We start from the raw sequence: 27,221 nt of genomic DNA, 5'->3' as shown, positions 1-27,221 counted from the left end.
TGAGAGATGCACTTATCTAGCCAAACTGGAGGTAAAGCTGTCTCCAATCAAGACTAAACTTAACAGTCATGAGGAGAAGGTAAACATTTGCACCACACCACACTCATCACATAGTCTCACTAAATCTGCACCACCAAAATCCAAACATAGTAACACAAAAACATTTGCGGAGGCTCTCAATAATCTGTCTAAGCAACAGAGACCTCCAAAGCAGAAACGCAAGCAACCTCCATCCCCCAACACAACCCAAATGCCACACAGCCCACAGACTCACTGTGCCACTCATCCACAGCCAATAAGGCAAAACAACGTACCCAACACACTAGTCATAGGTGACTCTATAGTCAGGTACACTGATGTCCCACTCACCAGGCTAAACAAGAAGGTTACTGTCAGCTGCCTGTCTGGTGCCAGGATCCCCGCCACATAACCCAAGCACTCAGGTCACTAAACAACATGTACAAATATGACTCTGTCATTGTCCATGTTGGTGTGAATGACCTGAGACGTCCCTCCCTGGACTACATGAAAAGAGACATGGAACAGCTCTCCGATCTTATAGCCCAGACAGGTATGAGACTAGCTGTGAGTAGCATTCTGCATCGCCCCGAATGATACCGCAGTACAAGGACAAAATGATTGACTTCAACAATTGGCTAAGCTTCTGGTGTCATTCTTAGCGGATCCAGTATCTGTCTGCTTGGGATGACATGGTCAACAGACCACGATGTTTTGCCACAGATGGGCCTGCACCTGTCGCCCCTGGGATTCCAGATACTGGCTTAAGGCTATTGCTGCCCCTATAGTGCCTTTTTAGGCAAGGTTCAAATAACAAATTCACCACCGTAACAGGAACAGACAAGCAAAAACTGAGGGTAATGTTACTAAATCTCAAAATGCACTCACTCAAGGCACTCCTTAAAAATGGAGAACATAGATATCTGTGCAGTGACTGAGACCTAGTTTAAGGCTGCAGAGTGCACCCCTGCACTACCAGGCTATAACTCATACCACACTTTTCGGCCATGTATCCTGGATCGAAACACCAAAGGCGGAAGTGTGTCCATATTCATTAAGGATATCCACACCTCCAGGCTAGTTGCTCAGCATAATGCATCCAAGGTTATCCAAGTGCAACTAACTCTGGGCAAAACTGCAATCCAAATTGTAGCTTGCTACAGATCCCCCACAATGTCCCAGGATTCCCACTCCTCTTTTCTTGACGTACTGGAAAATATTAGGGTTCAACCAAACACCCTAATAATAGACTACCTCAACTACTCCACCATTAACTGGGAAAACTACTCGTGTAACAACTCCTTAGCTCAATGCTTTCTGGAATTCATAAACTCCAATGCCCTGGATCAATTTATCCACACCCCCACCATGGGCAACAATATCCTAGACCTAGTCATTACCAACATGAGTGACCGGTGTTCCACACCTGAAGTCAACTCCTCATTGGTCTGATAAGCTAATCACCATTGATATCCACATCCCGCCCCCACCCCCTATTAAGGAAACCATGGTAAAAAAATTCTCTAAAGCCAACTTCATGCTTTTTAAGACAGAAGTGGTGAACTTCATGACACCCATGCAGATGGACAATACAGTTACAACTGCTGAATCCTACACAAATGCACTCTATAAGCACTTACACAAGTGCATGGATCATGCTATCCCAAACGGAACCAAGACGTTATTGTCCAAAAAAAGGAAGCCAATCTGGAGGTCCCCTGCCATAAACAAACTGTACAACAAAAGGAAGAAACTGTTGGAAAAGAGTAAAATCCCATGAGTGGAGGAGCTCCCTGGTCAGCTTCAGTAAGAAGCTGAGATCCCTTATAAGATCCTCCAAAGCTAGCTGCGAAAACAAACTCGCCACTAATTCTAAGGACAACCACAAAGCATTCTATAGCTATGTCAAGAATCTCAATGGCAACACCCAGATCTGCTCTGAGTTACAGCACAAAGGCACGAAAATTATAGAATCAACTGATATTGCCAACATCCTGGCAGATAGGTTCAGTGCTAACTTTACCCCACCCCCACCCCCTAAAGGGCCCTTATCTATACAGGAAGAATGCAGAGTCCCTGTAATCACAACTACACAGGTAAAAGCTGCACTCTCTAAAGCCAAAAACACAGCATCCATGGGACCGGGCAACATCCCAGGCTGCGTTTTACACGAACTTCAGAACGAACTGGCTCCCCACTTAAGCACCATGTTCAATAGCCTCGCATCAGGCTTTGTGCCTACTGAATGGTGCACAGCAACAGTTATTCCACTCCACAAAGGGGGAGCCACCACTGATTCCGGGAACTATCGACCTATTAGCCTGAAGAGCCTGGTCTGCAAGGCCATGGAACGTATCATCATGGAACTCATAAACAAAGACATTGGTAACCTCCAAACTCTGGATCCCAACCAGTTCGGGTTTGTGAAAGGCAGATCATGCCTCCTGAACCTGATCGACCTCTTTGAGGCAGTCACCAAAGCCGTAGATGAGAGTAAGGTGGTTCACACAGCCTATCTTGACCTCGCCAAGGCTTTCAACACCATCCCCCACTCTGGAATTATAGCTAAACTCACTAAACTAGGTATAAATCCCTACGTCACAAGATGGGTTGCCAACTGGCTCACTGACAGAGAGCCCACACTGTAAAAGTTGCAGACTCCAAATCTGACCTCAAAGCAGTGACAATTGGAGTACCACAGGGTTCCGTCCTTGGACCTCTCCTGTTTGGTATCTACTTCTCTGAAGTACAAGCTAACGAAGTTCGCAGATGACTGCAAACTAGGAGCCGTAGTCAAGTCACCAAATGATGTGGGCATCCTACAGGAGGGCCTTGCTGAGACAGATGCCTGGTGTCAGAGCCATGGCCTCAAGCTCAATGCCAAAAATGTGCAGCGTCATCCCCCTTTGGTAAAAACTTTGTACCCATGAACTACCACATAGGCAGCAATCAACTTAACACCGAATGTGTGCTAAGAGACCTTGGGACCCAGGTGGACAGTAGTCTTTCCTTTGATAGTCACATCACCACAGTAATCAGGAAGTCCTTCTACGTGGCACACCTCATCTTAAAAGGGTTCTCACCCAGGTAAAAGAGGGCATTGTTCCCCTCTACTCGGCACTCTTTAGACCCATTATAGAGTACAACACCCCTTTTGGAATGTACCTCACAAGACATCTGCAGCAGCTGGAAAGGCCACAGATGTACCTCACAAAGAGGATTACTGGCCTCAAACAAATGCCCTACACTGACCGCCTCAAAAAAACTCCAGCTTTACTCCGTAGCATATTGCCACCTACTCCGAGGTGATCTCTGCCTAACATATAAAGTTATGTCAAACCCAGAGCTGTTGGACATGCTACACCTAAAGAAAATCCTAATCCCTCCGAGCTACACGCTCTAGGGACCTAAACCTTGTCACCACAATAAACAGGACATGCTGGAGGAATAGATTCCTGTCCCAGGGACTTCCCATACTCTGGAACAGGCTACCCATCTATGTCAAGCAAAGATCTTCATTAGCACTCTAAAAGAAAAATCTTGATGAGTGGATGGGAAATAGGAAATACACCCTGGGCGTCACTTCTGTGTGTCTACTCGATAATGGCACAGGAAAATAACTTTCTTGGGTGGAATAAGCCAGGGAACCTTGTTGGCTAGGCTTACGTAGGCCCTTGGGCATATAGCCTAGTACCTACCGATGAACCTATATGTGCATAATCAAATCTAGCAGCTTTAGCTTTATGTGCAGGTTTAATTGAAATACATTTTTATTCCAAGGTATTCAAAAGTAGTTGCCAAAAAAGCTCATGCTGCTCTAAATGGAGCTTCAAATCACTCCCTTAATAGGCAATGAGACTTTCTCCAGGACTGTCGAAACAAATTTCTTAAATTCTTTACATATGTTTGTTTAGAGCATTTACATTGTGGTACTTACTTTGAAGGCGAATATTACAACCAATTCAAGGGAGTTGCTATGGGTATAGCCTCTGCACCCATTTTTGCAAATATGCTACTATGGACTTGGGAAACCCGTATTGTTTTCAAGTCTCCCTTTTTCTCTGATGTTGTGAACTATATGACTTATATGGATGATATTTTGATTCTGTGGAGGGGAAGCATTACTGAGCTCATGGACTTCTTCGAATTTCTCAATATTTCAGTTGATTTCTTACAGTTTACTCAACAGCACAACAATGCTATTAACTTTTTAGATGTCACCATGTACAGAAATGTGTTTAAGTACAGCTATGAGTCTAGTATCTAAAGAAAACAAGACTTTTCCACTGCCTATTTATGTTTTGGAAGCCAACATCCCATGTGTCAGAAAAAGAATTTAAAGGCCAGCTGATTCGCCTGAGTAGCTTGTCTGCGATGACATTTTTCAGAAAGGCGCCAACTATATCAACAAACTTTTTCGGGATCGTGGCTACCCATCTGAGATGGATGATTTATACAACTGGTTTAAAGAACATAGGAGTACTAGATATCGGGCCTTAGTACAACACCCCACTCATTTCATCCTAAGGAGCCTTTTGATGGTCATGAAAAATGTGTCCCAAGCCTTTGTGGTCGAATACATCAGGTTCTTTTTTTCTTTAAAACAGGCCATCAATAGCCATTGGAACATGTTTTTTGGAACTTTTGCCATGATAAACCAGCTGGGTGAGCAACCAAACTTTATCTACAAGAACAGTAAGAATATAAAACTTTTATTTGAAGGGTAACAGAGATTGCATTGACATTGCACGTAGAAATGCTGGAATGAAGTGCTGTGGCACCTGCAAGCAATGCAGGTTTATTTTACAACCCACATATTTTTCTGTGGCGGGTTACCCCAATTTATCAGTGAGAGGCAATTATAACTATTAAACAAAAGCTGTTGTTTACATTGCCTTTTTTTTTCCTGCCCAGTATTTTATATTGGCAAGACTATTGGGGCATTGAGAAAGAGTTTGCCATCACGTTTATGAAATTAAAAGGAACACAGCATAAATGCTCTATGCAAACACTCTGTTATATGTAAAGACTTTAAGAAATTTGTTGTTTTTACAGTCCTGTAGAAAGTCTCATTGCCTATTGGGGGGGTGGGGTGATTGGGAGCTCCGTTTAGAGCAACATGAGCTTTTTTGCAACTACTTTTGAATATCCTGGAATAAATGACTATTTCCGTTAAACCTGCACTTAAAGCTAAAGCTGGTAGAATTTGATTATGTATCTATTTGAGCATATACATTTTTTTTAAATGTGTACTATTTTTATGATTTTATTCTTAATTTTCAATTTTTTCCTTTTTTACTAGGTCACTGATGGCAAACCTATGACATGCGTGTCAAAGGTGACACACCACAATGTTTTGGGTGACAAACCAGCATTCACCAATACCAAGGTTACCAAAGAAACTGAACAAATATATAAGAAATATATGGTTTTGCACTTATTTATTAAAACTCTGCAACAAAAAACTCATTTGATGTTAATTAAATCAAATGCAATGTGCTCCATATTTTTTCAGTTCAATTCAAAATTACTATTAAAAGTAGGGTAATTTTTTGGTGCCCTATTTTAAGCCCAATTATCAGTGCACATATAATTTTCTCTGTTGTAAGTCATTGATTTTCCGTTTACTTTTACAATACTTTTACAATGCATAGTACACATGATTGGACTGTTTTTTTTTTTTTTTTTTTAAATAAATGAATATGTAAAGATTTGTTTCTCTTTTGTTTTTGGGGGGGGGACATGCTAGCAGAGTCAGGATAGGCATTTTCTGAATTTTTGACACGCTGAGACCAAAAGGTTCGCCATCATTGTACTAGGTGTTTAACACTATCTTTTTAACTTTTTATTTCTGAGTTTGGTTTGCACTGTTGTGTGTACATGTTTTCTAAGCACTGTCACTTTGTTTTTCTCCTTTTGCTGCCTTTTTGGCTTTTTAAAATGCATCCAGGAAGTTGTTTTACTGCTTCTGAAGAAGTTCCTGTAGTTTTTGGAATGGAAGCACTAAAACAGGATTAAAACTATTCACTGTGACATCTGTGCAGTGTTTTGTTGTGAGTATGCTGTTTTGTGGAGTTTGCTAGATGATGATCATTGTGTTTCCCTGTTGCAGTCATTACACTTTTGTTATCCTGCTGGCAGGCTACCCGCAGTCGGCCTGAATTCCAAAGTCCTGGTCCGGCGTCTGTTGCTGTCGCCTCTTCCCTGATGTCAGTGCACCAGGGGTATATAAGATGCAGCCGACGCCATTTTCTTCAGTCTTTCTTGCCGCACGGTGCCCAAAGCAAAAGCAGTTCGCAAGTGCCGATCGGCCGACTCCTGAGATTTACGAAATTGAATTTCAGATCCAAAGTCTTCAATAAAGCTAAGTACCCCATTGGAGAAACTTTTTCTTGCTCCAGACCAATGTCAGTAAAAGTTAACAATTGTATTTCTTGTGGGAAGCAAATACCTCATAAGGATTTTTATTCTTACTGTATTCCTTGATTAGGCCCTGACCACGACGTTGCTAGTTGTCAGTTTTGTGCTAGATTCAACCAACACACTATTAAGCGTCTGTTCGATTTTGCTTTACATTACTTTGACAGAAGGTTTAATTATATAATGCTGTCGGAACAACCGACCGGAGTCCATAAAAAGCGCAAGGACAAAGAAAAAGGCATCCGAGGCCCAAAACCGAGGACGAAGCCTCTTCTAGGCCAGTCGCCGGTTTTCAGGTAGGCACTTTCGCAGCCCCTGACACCCGTTACCTCAGAGCCACAGGCCGCATCCGACTCCCACGTGGAGACAGCTAGGCCTCTGTAAACTCAAGGTATTGGGCTTACGGAACCAGTTCCCTCAGATGGGTCCGGAGCCACTGAGCAGGCATCTGCTTCTGAGGGTGCTTTCAGACCTACACAACTTACTATCAAGACCACTTCAGCAGCCAAGGCAAAGTCTAAAACACCTCTAAAGACAAAGAAACAAGTACAGCATTCTCCTGGACAGTCATCCATGCCAAAGAAACAGATGCTCAAAATGGCCAAGGACCTAATTACTTTGATCAGGGGTTCCCATCCCCCTCCTGATAAAAGACCTAGGCAAGACACTGACTATGACTCCTCTGACCAGGTTTCTATTTCTTCTGATTCCTCTTCAGAACATGGATATTCTCTTCCTCCCTATGAGGACTCTGATGCTGAATAATCTATCCCTTCAGCCTCTCCTCCTGAGGACTACTCTTTTGGGGAAACCCTGCATCCCATGAGAGAACATTTCCATGGGGAGAGCCAGGATTATTCAGAATCCAAGAAAAGGCTCAAACTTTCTTTTATTACCTCAGCACAGACCTCTTGCTATTCCACCTGTACTAGATATTGTTGATGTATTTTCTGAATCCAGTTTGACTCCTGATTCTTTACCCCATGCACCAGTTAAGCCAGACAGGTACTACAGGGTTCCCGATTCTCATACATTTCTTTATAAAAACCCTGCTGCTGATCCAGAAACTATTTCTCAGGGTCCCAAAGGGGTCAAGGCTTCCACTGCAAAAACCCTGTTCCCTCTGATAGGGATTCTAGAGCACTGGACAGATGGGGGAAAAAAGTTTACACCTCTGCTACTTTAGCTGTAAGGGCTTTAAACTGCCAGTTTCACATGCTTAAATATCAACAACACCTGATGTCTTTGCTAAAACAGAAAATGCTTACAAGCTCTGAATGTCCTGAGAACAAGGAAATGCAGGATTTATTGCATGCAGCTGAACAAGTGGGAAAGCATACTTTGCAATATGGTTTTGATTCATTAGAGGCATCTTGCAGAGCTGCAGCTACAGGTTCTGTCATTCAAAGGCATGCTTAGTTAAAAGAACAGAGTTTACCTGATCATGTTAAAGCAAAATTATTGGATGCTCCATTACAGCATGATACGTTGTTTGGTATTAAGGCAGAAGAGGTGTTAAAGAAAATGGAGGATAACGCAAAATCAATGCAGACAGTAAAGGATTTCTTACAGGTTCAGCCACCTAGCTTTAGCAGGAACTGGCCTTTTAAAAATTGGTCCTTTCCAGTGTCAGACAGGCCACAAAGAGGCAGATACAGACGCCCAAGAGACAGATCTCAGCCCCAAGGCTCATACAGACCTAAGCAATGGGGTACTTCAGCCCCCAAAGGCGGAGAAGACAAATCATAATCTTATAGGAAACAGTCCCAATGACTTTCCACTACAAATGCCAAGCACTTACCTTTTGGCAGCATCCTTAGGGGGAAAACTAGCACTTTTCTCACAAAACTGGCACATGATCACCCAGGACAAATGGGTACCGAATATTGTTTCTCAGGGTTACAGGTTCCACTTTCACACCCTACCAAGGTCAAAAAGTATGCCAGACATGCCACACAATCAATGGACAGAGGCACAAAAACAAATTTCTGCTCATGGACATGAGGGCTATTCAAAAAGTACCACAGCAAGAGCAGGGGCAAGGATTTTACTCAAGACTTTTCTTGGTACCCAGAAAGGACAAAGCCTGGAGACCAATACTGGACCTGTCTATTCTAAATACTTTCCTGGACGTTCCAAAATTCAAAATGTTGACACTGCAGCAACTTCTACCCATGCTGGGCAAGAAGGCTTGGCTAGTTACTTTGGACCTCAAAGAGGCATACCTGCATGTCCCAATCAGACAATCTTGCAGAAAATACCCCAAATTCATAGCTGGCTCAATGCATTACCAATTCTCTGCACTGCCCTGTGGCTTATCTACTGCGCCCAGGGTCTTCACAAAATGCCTGGCACCAGTAATTGCATTTTGCAGACAAAAAGGAATTCAAATATATCCCTACTTGGACGACAGCCTTATACAAGCACAGAGCAAGGACGTTTTGCTAAAGCATCTGGCATTTGTAAAAAGATTACTAATTTGCGTAGGGTACACAGTAAACAAAAAGAAATCAAAACTAGTGCCCTCTCAAGAGATAATATTCCTGGGTGCAAGCTTAAATACAACTGCCCAGATGGCTTATCTCACGCCAGACAAGCAAAGGCAACTGACTCATTACTTTCAAATGATGGCAATAAAGACCCAGCTACCTGTAAGAAAAATTCTGCAGGCTTTGGGCTTCATGGCATCCTGCATACTGCTAATTCCATATGCAAGACTGCATATGAAGAAGCTTCAATGGTATCTAAAAAGTGTTTGGACTCAACATTGCCACAGCCTGTAAACAATAATAACTCTTATTCCCTGCCTGCAACAGGAGTTTCGATGGTGGACACTGGCCTGTCACCACAACAAGGGACAGCCTTTCACTTTACCCACAGCCAGGCAGACACTAACAACAGATGCATCGGATTATGCCTGGGGGACACATGGCAGGAAAATGTATTCAGGGCACGTAGCCCACGGACCAAATGCATCTTCATATCAATCAAAAAGAGATGCTAGCTGTACAGAATGCCCTGACAGCCTTCAATGATCTACTACATCCAGGACAACTATTGCTAAAGACAGACAATACTCAGTTATGTGGTACATAAACAATCAAGGGGGCACACATTCCTACCCCCTCTGCAGGCAAGCCATGATTTTGTGGAACACAGCTCTGACCTATCAAGTACATCTGCAGGCACAATTCCTGCCAGGAGAGAAAAATACTCTGGCAGACTAAGCAGAAACCTCATGGACCCTCACGAGTGGAAATTAGATCCACAGGTCTGCAGCATGATAAGGAAATGGGGATGCCCAGACATAGATCTTTTTGCCTCCCCTCACAACTACCAACTACAGAGATTCTGCACAAGGACTTATCACTCACAAGCATGGAAAGTGGATGCCCTATCATTCAGTTGGAAAACCCTAACAGTTTATGCCTTTCCACCACTGCCTCTCCTCCCCAATGTACTCCTAAAAGTCAGACAAGAGAAGCCAAAAATTATTCTGATTGCCCGAGACTGGCCACGCCAGCACTGGTACCCAATCCTAAAGAGCTTGTATCAAGGCCCAGCCTGGACTTTACCTCAAATTCCTCATCTTCTGACTCAACAAAACAATCAGATCCTGCACAGCCATCTCAGAACCTTAAATCTGGCTGCATGGCAAATAATTTAGCCACTCAGAACACACCTCTCTGTAAAGCTGTTATGGATGTCATTTGGAAGCCAGGAGGCCCAGCACCAGGAAATCTTATGCAGAAAAATGAAAGAGATTTTGTGCTTGGAACCAGGCACAGGGACTTGAACCACTTGTTCCAAATATTCCTGACATTTTACAATACCTAACTGAGATGCTGGACAAAGGCCTCTCCTTCTCATCAATTAAGATCCATGCCTCTGCCATTTCAGCTCATTACGATACGGAACCTCCTATTTTCTCACATCCACTGCTAAGACAGTACCTCAGAGGGGCAAAAAACATAAGACCCCCAAGGAGAGCACCAGTACCTATATGGGACCTCAACTTTGTCTTGAAAAAGCTCACGCTGCCTCCCTTTGAGCCAGCCAATACAGCCGATATAACATTCTTATGGAAAACTGCTCTGCTCCTAGCAATAACTTCAGCAAGAAGAGTCTCAGAGTTGCAGGCATTAATGGCAGTGTAACCTTTTATCATTTTCCATCCGGACAGGGTTTCTCTAAGGACAAACCCAACATTTATGCTAAAGGTAGTATCCAGTGTGGCTCTTAACCAACCCATTCATTTGCCAACATTTTATCCAAATCCCCACAATAAAGGGGAGAGACTTCTGCACTCTTTGTACATACACAGGCAGCTACGCTTCTACTTGGACAAAACAAAAGCTTTCAGAAAAACTGAGCATCTGTTTGTAGCATATGCTGCAGGATCACAAGGAAAGGCCATTTCAAAGCAGACTATTTCAAAATGGATAGGACACTGCATTCGTTTCTGCTATGCACAGCATGGCAAATCAGTGCCTAAGAATATTAGGCCACATTCTACCAGGGCAGCAGCCTTTCTCAGAGGAGTACCAGCCAAGGCAATTTTGGAGGCTGCAACTTGGAGTTCAGTGCACACTTTTACCAAGCATTATCACTTACCTCTTTACTCTAAATCCAGAACAGGCTTTGCCACTGCAGTTCTGCAAGGCCTCATAGCCACTCCTAATCCTATTTAGACCCAGCCACCCTACCTCAGCTTTGGAATTCAACCCAAGTGTAATGACTGCAACAGTGAAACACGAACATAGTACAGTTGTGTACCTACCATAAATGTAGATGTTGGTGTATTCACTGTTGTAGTCCAGGTTACCCACCCTCCATCCCCCTTTCTTTGCTGGGACTTGTGTATTTGCTTGTAGATGAAGGTATTGTTTATTTTAGTCTATGTGTTTATGAGCAATATGTATTGCCTACCTTCTTGGGGGCACCTGACATCTGGGCCAAGAAAAACTGAAGAAAATGGCATCTGCTGCATCTTACATACCCCTGGCGCACTGACGTCAGGGAAGAGGCAACAGCAACCAACGCCGGACCAGGACTTTGGAATTCAGGCCGACTGCGGGTATCCTTCCAGCAGGATAACCCAAGTGTAATGACTGCAACAGTGAATACACTCTAACATCTACATTTATGGTAGGTACACAACTGTACTTTTTTCGTGTTTAACTGTTGCAGTCATCACTTGTGGGTTATCCCTGCCTGGTAGCCCTCGGCCGGCCCGAATACCAGAGTAAAGGATTTCCCTCCTGCTTCGGCTGCAGGTCACCTGAGACTGACGTTGATATAGAGAGAGGCAGCCAATGCCATTACATCAGTCTTTCTTGCCGTGGAGCCCGAAGCAGAAGCAGTTTGTGAGTGCTTCAATCGGCCATTGCCAGAGTGAGGGAGAAAACTACTAAAACCAAGTGCCCTGCACTTAACCGATCTCCGAGAAAGTAAATAACTGTCTCCGCTGTGGAAAACAAATACCACAATGAGATATTCATAATGTGTGTGTAACTTGTTTATGCCCAGACCACAATGTGCCTGGGTGTCTGTCCTGTGCCTTATTTAACGCTAGGACCATCCATAGAAGAGCTGATTATGTAGCCATGCATTTCAGGGAGAGTAGTTAAACCACTGCGAAATGGCATCAGTCGGTTAGTCTACCGTGGAAATTCCTAAAAAGAGAAAAGAAAAGGAGAGAGACCGCAGAAGGTTAGGCCTACATACAATTCAAACCTGAAGTCAGTTAGGCCTACATACAATTCAAACCTGAAGTCAGCCAGCCTACTGTCCACTAGCACAGCAGAACTCAGGCGCATACGCAGCCCCTGACGACAGCTGTAGAGCCATCGTAGGCCTCTACCGTGACCCTTTTGTAGTCCATTATACTGCTGGATCAGGCTTCTCCTTCTGAATTGTTGGTTACCAGCCCCACGGTTGGGTCTGGAGCTGTTTTGCAGGCATTGGCTTCCAAGGAGGCCTTTCGGATGACCGACACCAGACAAAAAACGATGGCCACGCCACCAGCCTAAACCATACCTAGGCCCATTGAATCACTGAGGCCTAAGAGCAAGACCACTCTTAGAAAATACCCTTCCTCTGTGCCGAGTCAGCAGCTGCATACCACTCAACCTGCTCAGTCTCAGCATTTACTTAGGATGGCTGAGGATTTAATCTTTCTCGTTGGGGGTAACCAGACTGCTGAGGCTACCCCAGCCAAAAGAAAAAGGGACATTTCTCCAGAAGTGGTCTCGGAGCCAACGTCTGAGGACTCTGAATTTCTGGATTCAGGCACTGAACAACAGCCCCTGACAGCCTTTGAGGATTCAGATGCTGAGGAATCAGTTCCTTCTGCATCCCCTCCTGAGGACCTCTCATTTGGGGAGACCTTAAACACTCTCAGAGAACATTTCCATTGGGAGGCTCAGGACTACCCCCAATCAAAAAAGAGATTTGAGAGAGTTCCTGGACGTGCTACAACACAAACCCTTAGCCATTCCTCCCATTCTGGATGTGGTGGAGGATGTCTTCCTGGAGTCTGGATTCACCCCTGATGCACTGCCTCCGCTCCCAGAAAGCCTGATAGCTATTACGGGTTGCCAGATATCCATAAGTATTTGTTCAAGAACCCTACAGCTGACCCCAGAGGTCATTACTCAGGGACCCAAGGGGGGCTAGAGCCAGTTGCTTAAAAAAAATCCAATACCTATTGAAAAGGAAAGCAGAGCCTTGGACTGATGGGGGTAAAAAGGTCTACAATTCAGCTACCCTAGCCATTAGAGCTCTCAAAAGCAGATCATGCCTTTTAAACTTGGTTGACTTTTTCGAAACAGTCACCAAAGCCATTGATGAGGGAAAGGCAGTCCATACAGCCTACCTTGATCTGGCGAAGGCCTTCGACACAATACCCCACTCTGGTATCATTGAAAAACTCATCAGCTTAAATGTTAACCCATACATCACAAGATGGGTTGCAAACTGGCTGAGTGACAGAACCCACAGGGTCAGAGTTGCTGGCGCCATGTCAGACTCAAAGCCTGTCACAAGTGGTGTCCCACAGGGCTCAGTCCTGGGCCCACTCTTGTTTGGCATCTACTTTTCAAGTACAAGCAAACACAGGAGGGTTATGGCTGACAAAGTTTGCAGATGACTGCAAACTGGGCCCGTCGAAAACACATCTGACACAGATATCCTTCAGAAGGGTCTCACAGAAACGGATGACTGGTGCCAGAGCCATGGCCTAAAGTTAAATGCCAAAATGCATAGTCATACCCTTCGGGAAAAACAAGGTTACCCTAGCTACCATATAAGTGGTAATCCTCTGAGCACAGAAGAAGTTATCAGGGACCTGGGGACCCAGATTAACAGTAGCCTGTCATTCGACACCCATGTAGCTAAAGTAGTTAGGAAGACCTTCTACATTGCCCACCTTATCATGAAGGGATTCACATCTAGATCAAGGGAGGTCATAGTCTCCGTATACTCATCACTCATCAGACCAATGATTGAGTACAATGCCCCATTCGGAATGTATCTGACCCGACACTTGCAGCAGCTGGAGAGGCCACAAAAATTCCTCACCAAAAGGATAAAGGGTCTCAAAAATCTGTCCTATGCTGCCCGACTGAAAGAACTCCAGCTCTATTCAGTCGCTTACCGCTTGCTCAGAGGTGACCTTTGCCTGACATACAAGGCCATGTCTAACCCAGATTTGATGAATATGCTTCACCTCAAAAATCTAGATCCATCAGAGCCACAAGGGCGGGAGACTTAAACCTCGACACGGCTATTAATAGGACGTGCTGGAGGGATAGATTCATCACCCAAAGACTCCCTATGCTGTGGAACAAAATCCCGGTATATGTGAGGCAGAGCACTTCGCTGGCCTTGTTCAAGAGAAATCTTGACCAATGGATGGGAGATCGCAGATATACTCCAGGGATTACCTCAGTGTCACTGCTAGACAGAGGCACAGCAAAATAATGGGTATAGTTCCCCATACAAAAGGGGTGGCGTAAGCCACAAAACTATGGCCTAGGCTTATAAATGCCCTCGGGCAGATAGCCTAGTATGAACCTATGAACCTATAATTGCTAATTGCATATGCTTAAATTTCAGCAGAACACACTGGAGTTATTGAAGCAGACAATTTCAGCCTTACCAGAGAGTTCTACTGCCAGAGAGCTAGGAGATTTGATTCACTCCAGCTCTCAAGTAGCCAAGCATTCCCTGCATTTCGGATTTGATGCTTTGGAAGCCTCTAGCATGGCTGCAGTTTCCGGATCAGTAATTAGAAGGAATGCATTGTTGAGAGAACAACCTTTGCCTGTCTAGGTTAAATCAAAACTTCTGGATGCCCCCTTGGATAGGGAACAATTGATAAGTTGTCTATCTCGCCTTCATTCTTGCTGGTTGGGTTCGGAGCTGATCCTCTGCTCCGACTCGGCCATCTTCTAAAGCTCGAGAGCTACATACTGGCTTGAGGCCTCCCCATATCTCATGATGCCTGGTGCTAGAAACCCAGATCTCGTGTGCCGCTTCTTCTGCGAGGTTGCTCTACTGGCTGAGATCGTATAAAACTTTTATATTGTATCCTTTCTGTCATAAAACTAGTTGGTTTTTAGAATAGAAATGCTCGTTTAGATGTATCCTTGGTATTGTAGTTGTGTTCGTGTCTGAATCCGTCTCTTCCCCTCAAACTCGTTTTTATTTAGAGTTCTCCCTCCCCCCTTTTCTCTTTCCTCTTAAGGTTTTCCATTTAAGTAAGAGGATAACCTTACCTCTAAAAGGTTTCAATTTAAGGTGGAGGATAACCTTTGTTCTCCCTTAAAAAAAAAAAAAAAATTCCTTTATTACTGTTAGCTATAGTTAATTATAGTTGTTGTAGTGTAGTTGGTTCTGGTAACTGTAGTGTATTTTTATTGTGGTTAGTTACCTTAACCCTTTGGTGTGTGTGTTTTTCCTTGTTTTTTCTTCGTTCAGGATGTCCAAGGATCCTAAGCCGTCCAGATTCCAGAAGTGTGACTCATGCTGTCGGAAGATGTCTCTGACAGATGGTCACACTTCTTGTGTTTATTGTCTGGGCACCGTGCACCTGCTGGACTCTTGCTCGATTTGCCATGCATTCAGTCCGAGTCCTGCAGGAGAGCAAAAACAAATTGATCTTGAGGGGTCTGCTTAAACCCCAAGATTCACCAGCGAAGGCTCAGCCCGTGAAATCTTCTAGGCCACCTAAACCTTCGGTTCCCAGTTCGGAGCCATCGTTGGGTGAAGCCATACCATCCATCTCGGCTCCGGCTGGAACCGATGTTCCTCCCTCCCTGTCGGCTCCAACACGTTCTTCGGACCCTTGTCCAACCCCACTCTCCCCCTCGGCGCTTCGGCTCAGTTGACCTCTGCTCCCACATCTGCCTTGATGCAGTCCCCCTTGGTACGGGGAGGGGTTCTGGTTTCTTCGGAACTGGAGCCATCTCTGCACCAGGCAGGGACACCTTCGAGGTGATGAGTGTACTGGCCCAGAGTCAGTCCCACGATCGACCCCATTGGCTCCTCCCCCTAGGGTGCCTGTGTCTGCCTCTGCCCCTCTTCCAGACCCCAAGCGTGGGGATCCAGCGCTCCAGGGCACCCCTTTGGGTGTATCCTCCTCTTCCGAGGCCTCCCCTGACCATTCAGAGGAGCCACCTCGCAAGAGGAAATGCAAGAGGAAGCATGTTGACTCCCCCGAGTCTGTCACATCGGATACCGACTTAGAGGAGTCGGAAGGGTCCCCAAGATCCCCCTCTGAAGGTCTCCTTCTCAGACATCCTTGAGATGCTTAGGCAGAGGGGGAACTGGACTGCCCTAAGCCCTTCCGAGGATGAGTCTGTATTCCTGGATGCGTTTGGACCCCGACCTTCCACCTCCTGGGTGTCTCCGCCTTTCGACCCACTGATGTCTGTGGTGGCTCGGAAGGCGTGGACGGCTCCAGACAGTGGAACCGACCCCTAGAAGACCTGCCAAATTCATTACTGCACCGCAGGACAAACAGTTTTTGACCAAAGGTGTCCCCGTTGATGCCATGGTGGTAGCGGCGGCCACAAAGAAAGAGTTGGCTGAAACTTCATCTGTCCATCCCCCTAACAAGGAGTCCAGGACTATGGACAGATATGGGAAGCGGATGTTCTCTTCAACGACTTTTTCTATGCGGACCCTGAATTACCTGTGCCACTTTACCCGTCTTCAGAGGGATCTCCTGAAAGAGCTTGGAGATACCCTCCAAGATCCATCAGCTGAGGGGGCCCAGGCTAAGGTAGCCTCCCAGCTGGCGACTCTTAATTCAGTGGTAAACTCCTCCATGAGGCTCATTTCGTATGCAGCCGATGGGGCGAGTAGAGGCACAGGCGTGGCCCTAAGGGAGGCATGTTTGGATGCGGATATAACTTTTGCAGAACCTTTCAGAGAGTCTTTCACCAACACCCCTTTTGATGGTTCTCCTCTCTTTGGATCGCAGGTGAAGGATACCCTTACCAGGTATGAGCAGGAAGGCAAGACTCTCTGCCATAGGAGTCCGTTTTTCCACTCCTTCCAGACTATATCCCAAGGGTCAGAAGAGTGGAAAGATGTGGTTCTGGAAATCCCAGGGAGCCTTGCCGGACACACGTGGTGAGTTTCCCTCCAGGGGCAGAGGAGGGAACAATAACAGATGCCGCCCTCATGGCAGAGGGGGTCCGCAAAACCAGGGCAGCAGAGAATCTTTCTCTGACTAGCCCTTCCAGCATCCCTGAAGGGTTGCCTGGCTGCTCACCTCTGGAGGCGGTCGGGGGAAAATTATTGCTGTACCCAAGAGCCTGGCAAGACATAACACAAGACAAATGGGTACAGTCAGTTATATCTGGAGGCTACAGAATTCCCTTTGTTCACGCTCCTTTATTGTCGAACAAGTCCCTTCCAGATGTTACACCCAATCTAAGGGATCAAGCAGTTCAGGAAGTTTCAAAACTGCTAAGAAAAAGGGCCATCCAGCAAGTCCCAGCAGACCAGCAAGGATCTGGAATTTACTCAAAGTTCTTTTTGGTACCAAAAAAATCAGGGGACTGGAGACCCATTTTGGATCTCAGCAGACTAAACAGGTGTGTATAAAGAACGAAGTTTCGGATGGTCACGCTACAGTCCATTTTACCTTTCCTGGGTCAGGACAATTGGATGTGCTCCATAGATCTTCAGGATGCGTACTACCACATCAAAATGGACAGGCGCTCCAGAAGATTCCTGCGCTTCTGGCTGGGAGACCACCATTATCAGTTCAGAGCTCTGCCCTTTGGTCTCACCACAGCCCACAGGGTGTTCACCAAATGTATGGTAGTAGTTACCACTCACCTGAGACTGCAAGGATTCCAGGTGTTTCCGTATCTAGATGACTGGCTCCTCACTGCTACCACCAGGTATCACCTTCTGCAAGCCAGAGACTATACTATCCAGACATTCTCCAGACTAGGTATCACTATAAATTTCAAAAAATCTGCTTTGTCGCCTTGTCAGTCTATCATCTTTATAGGCGTAAACTTAAATACAAAAGACAGGTCAACCAGCCTTCCATCAGACAGGGTGTTAGTCATTCGACGGCATGTCCAGGTCTTGTTACAATGTAAGAGAATTCAAGCCAGGTTCGTCCTTCAAACCCTGGGTCTCATGGCAGCAGCAATCATACTCGTCCCTCTGGCATGTTTTCACATGAGGATCCTCCAGTGGCTTCTTTTCACCCAATGGTCATTTCAGCAGCTTCCCATGTCTCACATGATTATCATCACAGAAACATGCAAAAAGCACCTTGCGTGGTGGATGGTCTCTTCATCAGTGCCCCTGGGCAGACAATTTGTACTTCCCCCTCCAATTGCTACGGTGACCACGGATGCCTCCCTGATCGGGTGGGGGGACATTATCAGAGCAGAACAGTCCAGGGTACCTGGCAACCTCGAGTACCATCTGCACATAAACGTCTTGGAGATGAGGGCCATGCTTTTGGCATTGCAAGCTCTTCAGGAGACTCTTCCTACCGGGACAATTGCAATTCAAACGGATAATGTCAGTTGTGTTGGTACATCAACAAGCAGGGTGGAACCAGGTAATATGTCAAGAAGCACTCAGACTCTGGCAGTGGGCGATCTCTTCTCAATGGTTTCTGACCGCAACGCATATCCCTGGGAAATCCAACGTCCTAGCAGACAGGCTGAGCAGATCTATTCTCATGCCTCACAAGTGGTCTCTGAATCAAGTAGTAGCGGACCAAATCTTCCGCAAATGGGAGTAACCTTGCTGCGACTTCTTTGCCACCCCCTTCAACAGCAAGTGCAGCAACTTCTTCTCTCTCCTACCACATCCAGAGCATTCCCCCAGAGATACTCTAGTCCACGATTGGCCTCAGGGACTTCTGTATGCATTCCCTCCTTTTCCCCTAATTCCCAAGCTGATACAGAAAGCTACCGTATTGGGTTGCAGAATGATCCTCATTGCTCGTACTGGCCTCGACAAATATGTTTTCCGTTCCTTCATCATTATCTTATCGAGCAGCCTTGGACTCTGGACCCAGCTCCAGACCTCCTCATCCATCAATCGGGCGGGCTGCATCATTCCCTGCAATCTCTCAAGCTCAGGGCTTGGTTGCTCCACTTCCAACCCTAGCCAGGCTTCCTGATATCTCCCAATCGGTCCATGAAATCATTTTATCATCGCACAAGTCTGCCACTAGAAAAACTTAGGCTAGTAAGTGGAAACGTTTTTCTTCCTGGGCAGAGGCTAAGAATATAGACCCCTTTTCAGCCCCTGTTCACCACATCCTGGAATTTCTTGTGGAGCTCTTTCATACTGGCTCAGCTTCTGCTACAATTAGAGTGCAGTTAGCCGCAATTTCAAATTTTCACATTGGCCTTTCAGAAAGTAGTATAATGTCTCATAAGCTTTGTAAGGCCTTCCTCAGAGGAACCACTCTGCTCAGGCCCCCGGTTAGAGATCCTCCACCCCCATGGGATCTGAATTTGATTCTAGCCTCTCTAATTTTTCCCCCCTTCGAACCTGCAGCTTCCTGTTCTTTGAAGTTTTTATCTTGGAAAACACTTTTTCTGGTAGCAATTACTTCAGCGAGAAGAGTTTCTGAACTGCAGGCTCTTTGTATCTGTCCCCCGTACCTAGTGTTCCACAAAGTCAGGGTTGCTCTTAGGACTAATCCTTCCTTCCTTCCTAAGGTCTCTTCTGAGAATAACTTGAACCAGTCCATTGACCTTCCTGTATTTTTTCCCAACCATTCCAACAGGGGAGAATATAAGTTAGATCAATTAGATGTTCACAGGCAACTGCGCTTTTATTTGCATAGGACTAAAGACTTCAGAAAATAGGATCAGCTTTTCCTCTCTTATGCAGAGGGCAAACAAGGCCTACCAGTATCAAAAGTAACTTTATCTAGGTGGCTGACTTCTATCATAACCTTTATCTGTCAGCTGAGAAATAAAGAATTGCCTGTTAAACCTAAAGGCCACTCCACCAGAGCATTAGTCACTTCAGTTGCGTTTCAAGCCAAGTTGCCCATGGAATTTATATGTGCAGCGGCCACGTGGGCAAATCCTCATACTTTCATCTCGCATTATAAGTTGGACGTGGTTTCCAGGAGCAGAGCTGATTTTGGTTCCACTGTTCTGAAGAGTCTGTTCCACTGAGCCACCCAGGATATTAGGTGCTAGGGACGCTGTCCCAACCAGCAAGAATGAAGGTGAGATAGACAACTTAACATAAATAAGTTATGTACCTACCATAACGTTCCATGTTAGTTGTCTCCTCTCGCCTTCTTTCTTGCGTCCCACCCTCCATCCCCCTATCCTACTAGACCGAGAAGAGTTTCTCTCTGGATTTACACTGGCCGAGTCTTCTCTGGCTATCCCACTCTACCTAGTAGTCTCTATAGTTGGGCTTATGTATGATAGGATAAGATTCCTTCATTATTTTGTCTGCTGTTAGTCTTGCCAAACGAGATCTGGGTTTCTAGCGCCAGGCATCATGGGATATGGGGAGGCCTCGAGCCAGTATGTAGCACTTGAGCTTTAGAAGATGGCCGAGTCGGAGCCGAGGCTCAGCTCCAAACCCAACCAGCAAGAAAGAAGGTGAGAGGAGACAACTAACATAGAACGTTGTAGTAGGTACATAACTTCTTTTTCAGCCCTAAGGCAGAGGAAGTAATTAAGAAAATAGAAGACAAGGACAAGTGTATGCAGATGGTCAAAGACTTCTGCAGATGCAACCACCTAGATTCAGCAGGAACTTTCCTACCAAACACTGGTCCTTTCCTGCCCAAGCAAAAGCTGTGAAAAGGAAAGGACGCAGAGATGGGTCCCCCAGGCAACAGCAGTAAAGCCAACAGAGGCCTAGACGGTGGACCTCTTCTACACCTAGACAAAAGAGTTCTAAGTCCACTTCCTACCCTAAGGACTCCCAGTGACTCCCCCCCCCCCCCCACAGGCTAGGAGGAAAGCTTTCCCTTTTCTTAAGCAAGTGGCAAGCAATCACAACAGATCAGTGGGTCCAATTTCCCAAGGGTACAAATTTTTCTCTCATAGAGAACCCCAGATTCTCAGGGTTTCCAGACATACCAACAAATCAGGGGACAGAGGCCATCCGCCATATTCAAAAACCCTGTGTTCAAGGAGCCGTTGAGCCAGTGCCAGAGGACCAAAGAGGAAAAGCTTTTTATTCAAGGTTGTTCCTAGTACCCAGAAAAGAGGGCACCTGGCACCCTATTCTAGACATATCCACATTAAATCCGTCCCTCCTAGTGCCAAATTTCAAAATGCTAACCCTTCAAAAGCTCTTGCCAATACTGACACCAAATGCTTGGCTAGTGACACTAGATCTGAAAGATGCCCACCTCCATATCCCCATAAGGGAGTCCTGCAGGAGTTTCCTATGCTTCAGAGCAAGCTCAGAGCACTTTCAGTTCTCTGCTCTGCCCTTTGACTTGTCTGCTGCTCCCAGAGTCTTCACCAAGTGCCTGGTTCCTTTTATTGCCTTTGCAGGCAGCAAAACATACAGATCTACCCCTATCTGGACAACTGTCTCATCCCGGCGGACACCAAGGGGAAACTCTTACAGGATCTCACTTTTGTGCAAACCATCCTAACCTCTGGGATTTACTGTCAACTGGAGAGAATCTCAATTCCAACCCACAAGACCGATTACCTTCTTAGGAGCTCTCCTGGACACCTCTACCCAAAGAGCTTTCTCCCCCGATACTTTTCTCAGCTAGCTCGCAGAACATACCTCACAGCAAGGACATTTCTGCAAGCACTCTGGTGCATGGCATCCTGTTGCTGCCTATAGCCAGGCTCCACATGAGAAAACTACAGTGATACCTCAAAAACCTATGGTGCCAACAGTCAGTGGAGCACCAGCTACCTCTGATCCCTTGCTTAAGGAAGGAACTCTTATGGTGGGCAGAAATCTGTACCCTGAACAGGAGTCTACCCTTTATCACCCTTCCCCAAGGCCAGACAATTGCCACCGATGCCTCAGACACAGCCCAGGGGCTCACCTAGGAGACATGTGCACTCAGGGTGCCTGGGACCAGGGAGAGATCTAACCCTCTATATCACCCTGAAGGAAATGCTTGTGGTGCACAGGGCTCTTATAGCTTTCAGGGACCACCTCAAGGCAGGAGTTCTATTGATCAAAATAGACACCACAGTCATGTTGTACATCAGCAAACAGGGGGGAACACACTCCTACCCCCTTTGTCCACTAGCTGTGCTTATCTGGCAGATGGCCTCAATATGGGACTACATCTGATAGCCCAGTACATTCCAGGGGGAACACAACACCCTGGCAGACCACGTCAGCAGAGTAGTCCTGAACCCCATGAGTGGCAGCTACACAAGGAGACCTTCCTCAGCATCATACACCCCTGGGGGATGCTGGAGGTAGGCCACTTTGCTACAGTAGAAAACAGACAGCTGACCAGGTTCTGCAGGGAGTTCCACCCATGAGCTTGGAAGGTGGAAGCTCTCTCCTTTCACTGGGGCAACCTGTTTGTGTACGCCTTCCCTCCCTTGCCACTGATTGATTTATAAGGGTATTTCTAAAGATCAGAGAGGAAGGTCCCAGGGCTATCCTCATTGCCCCAAACTGGCCAAGGCAGCACTGGTATCCCTTACTCAGCCTGACCAGGGAACTACCCATGAGCCTAACTCGCACAGAAAAGCTGCTAACCCAAGAAAAAGGGTTAGTACTGCATCCAGATTTTCAAACACTCAGCCTGTCCCGCATGGCTTATACCCCAGAAGCGGATATCAGGCCACCTTTGAGCAAACAGGTTCTGGATATCATTAAGGAGGCCCAACACCCAGAAATCCTATTCCGAAAAATGGAAGGGATTTACTGCCTAGTGCCACAATAAGGGTCAAAGCAACACCCATGCCACTCGCACTTTGGTTCTGGACTACCTAGCACAGTTCGTGCAGAAGGGATTATTTAGTCAAAATTCATGCCTCAGTTGTCTCTGCTCATTCCCCAACAGAGCTTCCTTTGTTCTCACATCCCCTGTTAAAACTATTCCTTAGAGGGGTGTCACACATCAGACCACCTAGAAGACCACCCACTCCAGCATGGGACCTGAACTTTGTCCTAGAAAAACTGACTTTACCTCCTTTTGAACCAGCTGCCTCAGTAGAACTGAAACACCTCTCTTGGAAGACTGCCTTCCTGCTGGCCATAACCTCAGCCAGGAGGGTTTCTGAACTTCAGGCTCTCATGACCATTGAACCTTTCATTATTTTCCATGTAGACAGGGTGTCTTAGAACCAACCCCTCCTTTATGCCTAAGGTGGTATCTGACATGGCTCTTAACCAGGCTATCCATCTCCCTACCTTCTTTCCAAACCCGCAAAATAGGCAGAAAGGATTCTTCATACTTTAGATGTGCACAGACAGCTTAGATACTATCTGGATAGGACCAAGTCTTTCAGAAAAACTGACCAACTGCTGGTCAGCTTCACCCCAGGGGCAGAGGGAAACCTGGATCCAAGCAGACCATTTCTAAATGGTTATAACACTACATCCATTTCTGCTACTCCTTTCATGGGAAGATACCTCCCAAATCAGTCAGAACCTATTCTACTTGGGCAGCATCAACTTCTACTGCCTTCCTTTGGGGTATTCCTACCAAGAATATTTTAGAAGCTACCACCTGGACATCAGTTCACACCTTCACAAAACACTACCAACTAGCTATTTTCTCCAAATCCAGAGCAGGCTTTGTTTCAGCAGTCCTTCAGGGCATTGTGACTTCCACTTAAAGCAGTGCAAGCCTAATCTACACCTCCTTCCCTTCCGTCCTTCCACCCTTTTTCAGCTTTGGGAATCTTCCCCCAAGTGATGACTGCAACAGTGAAACACTAAGAACATAGTACAGTTGTGTATACTTACCATAAATGTAGATGCTCGAATGTATTCACTGTTGCAATCCTGTTTCCCTCCCATCTTCCCCCTCTTTATTTCCATCATAGCTTATGGCCCTCCCCAGGTGGGCCCTCTTTAGGCCTTCTTGGCAGGGCTGCTATAGGTTGGGGGCAAGAAAAACTAATGTAATGGCGTCAGCTGCCTCTCTTTATAGCCCTGCCAACCTGATGTCAGTCTCAGGCAACTTGCAACTGACGCAGGAGAGAAATCTTTTACTCTGGTATTCGGGTCAGCCAAGGGCTACCCAGCAGGGATAACCCACAAGTGATGACTGCAACAGTGAATATACTCTAACAGCTACATTTATGGTAAATGTACACAACTGTACTTTTTCTAGCTTTGCTGTTCCCACTGTAATGTGTTCAGTTCAGTGATTTTGTGATACTGTAAACAAGTAGTCAGGGCCTGTACAGGCCCTTTAAGAATTTGTCTTATTAATCCTGATGCAAATGGAATATTCTTAAACTATTAATCAGAATCCCCCTTAAATGTAATCAGATCAGCAATATGTCTTATGTACAGGGCAGGGGTTACATATTGCATAACCTCCCTGCTCTGTGGTGCAAGACAGAGCTATTCTTGTAATGATTTTCGTTAATGTATGTTTTCAGTGAATTCTGTTTTAGTAACTTCTGTTTCAAGAAGGCAAACTGCTTCCTTGCAGAAAATCCCATGTTTTAATAGGTTCCTTTAGATCATAGATTTCTTACGTTCATTTTATGCATGTATACATGTTTGATATACCGCTTGCTGCCATCTCAAAATCTCTTGGTCATTATGTTTTAATGAAGAGTGCATGGGTGATTAAAAAGTATGTCTTATTTGTGTTCTTGACTATAATAACTTTTTTTTTTCCCATTTAGGATTACTTGAACATATTCTGTAAATGGAAGATTGTGATGGAAGGACTGCATTATGAAACAAATTTAGCTTCTAATGTTCCCATTGTATTTTTATTATCAAAGACTGATATCTTAAATGCCTTGCAAGCTTTCAGAGAACAGCTTCATCTCCCAACAATGGTTCTACTATTTAAAATGGTTATGTTAAGACTACAAGTTTTGGTTTCCTATAAATGCCTTACTTTTTTGTGGTTGACTAAAGATTGTAATTATTACAATATTTTTACTTTTGTAGCAGTCAAAAGGACCTATTTTTAATGCATTTTGCATACTTTTTAAACCTCTTTTTAATGTGGATGTTTAATGTTTGAATACTTAACGTTCTAAATCAAGTTCAACAAGAGAACCCACTTTCTGAATGTTTACATCTAGTTGCATTCCTTGTGGAAAAATGCAGATTTGCTGACTTACTACTGTCGGTGTCTTGTCGCACGCCTGGTAGTGTTGCATTTTGCATAGGCCAGCATAACATTCCTTTCTGAGAATTAAGAAAAATTATGGCTCAATTACTTTGCTTCAAAAGCTGTTTTCACTAACCTATTTAAAATGTAAAGTAAAATGGTTATATTGTTACTGATAATGGCATTTCTGCAGTAAATTTTGTGCCTTGATATCTGTATGTTTACATATGTTTCATTAATATTAATAGTGTTCAGAAATGTTGACTATTCCTCACTTTTAAATCAAATTAACCAAAAAACTACAAAATCTACAGTAGAATATAGTACAGCTGCTGGAGAACTTTTTAGATGGGTAGTTTTCATTACACTTTGAACAGCTTCTATCACTTTGCTTCTTAACTGTTTTTAAAAGACTTGTACATTTTGTGACCATAAGTTAAAACTATCCACAACATTTCCAACATTTTTTTTTGCACAATTGGTTTGTTAGGTAGTTTTTATGGAATCATTTGTAGATGATGAGGCCTCACAGAAAGAAGGTTCAAATCTTCCCAATCATGCAATCTTAGGGTAAACATCCTTGTAAACTTTCCCCATTAATGAACAGAGACCGTGTTTGCTGTATACTGTAATTTGTCATTTTCATAGTTAATAAAATGAAAAAAAACATGAGTGGATGTTTTGCATTCCATCCTGTTAAGTTAAATAGTCCAAAACACTTAATTGGTTGGGGACAACTGTACATGCATACGAGTATCCCGAAGAACCATCAAAGCTTCCCATATAACCTTTTGACACACAACACTGATTTGTAGTGTGCATGTTAAGATGTGGGAATTGCAGATCACCATGTGAATAACTTGCAATGAAATATTTTGCAGGAAATGTCAGGAGGTATTTAATGTTAAAAATGGTTAGCCTGTCTCAGGAGAGACATTATTGCACACGTTTCAGTCACAAATCTTTCAAAAGTTTTTAAATCTTATTAGGTGCACCCTAAAATTGAAATTTTGTAGAGCCACCATATTCCTGCCATGTAGTACTGACATACTTCCAGTATGCCCAAACTCTTGTTTATTGGGTGTTCTGATCATGCTTTTAGTTTTGATCAGATTTTTATAACCCTTATCATATCCAGAAAATGTCTGAGGTTTTTGTATTGCCTTTTAGGAGGTGTGAGCTTTAATTTATAGATTGCCTGTACCTTTCATCCATCCATCCAGAAAGTTGATTCTTTCCAAGTAAACTATCACAAAATAATGACAAAAATGGCCTTTAGTAACCCTCATTCTGTCATTTATGTCAGAATTCTCACTTCCAGGCAAGTCTGTATTGTATGTCTAATATCTGATTAATTTGGATTTGACTAGAGTTTTTGTTGTCAGGAATATTCAAGAATACATGGAATAGTCTCTGGGACATTTTTGTGATCGGAGGTATAGGGAAGCAGACTTCATGTAAACTGAATTTATTTTCATATAGGTTCATAGGTTGGTACTAACCAGCGGCCCTAGGGCCTATACAAGCCTAGCCATAACAATTTCCTGGCTATTTCTTCCCACAATATTTACTTCCCTGGACCCTGTCTAGCAGGGTGACTGATGTGATCCCCAGGGTAAATTTCCTGTCTCCCATCCATGTATGGGGGTTTGTTGTACAGCCTGACCGGGTCATAGGAATTTACTTAATGGCAGTGTTAATATGTGTGTATAATGAACCTCTTTTCTAGGGTGTTACTTGAGTTTTGAAATGTACTGAATTAGCTGCATAAGGCTAAATTAAAATAACTATTAGATTACCCGTGTGTGACAGTTCTTTATCCTTACCCCTTAGCATCAGTCCTGTTGAGTTTTTAATTTCAGAAATTTCAACCCTTTGTCTATATTATCTTTTTTGTCATGGATTCCATTATAGTGCAGTTTGGTACAAGGAAGATAGTAGATGATTTAAGTAATCTGTTTTAAGTAGTATTACATGCAGAAGATTGTAAATTGCACAGACAAGGTAA

The 27,221-nt window shown here is 44.6% G+C and overlaps 1 protein-coding gene across 1 annotated transcript in view; it reads left to right on the top strand.

The window, feature by feature from the left end:
* Positions 1-27,011, top strand: part of LOC122807146 (guanine nucleotide-binding protein G(i) subunit alpha-2-like) — a 692,973-nt gene extending 665,962 nt beyond the window's left edge. Inside the window, exon 6 of the mRNA XM_044078159.1 lies at positions 24,774-27,011. The gene's annotated coding sequence lies outside the window, so the exon portion shown is untranslated. The remainder of the gene's footprint in view (positions 1-24,773) is intronic.
* The last annotated feature ends 210 nt before the right edge of the window (positions 27,012-27,221 follow it).

Source organism: Protopterus annectens, chromosome 7.part0 (genome assembly GCF_019279795.1).
Source record: "Protopterus annectens isolate FY-2018-M chromosome 7.part0, PAN1.0, whole genome shotgun sequence".
Taxonomy (NCBI): domain Eukaryota; kingdom Metazoa; phylum Chordata; order Ceratodontiformes; family Protopteridae; genus Protopterus; species Protopterus annectens.
This window is presented reverse-complemented; position numbering and strand designations above follow the sequence as displayed.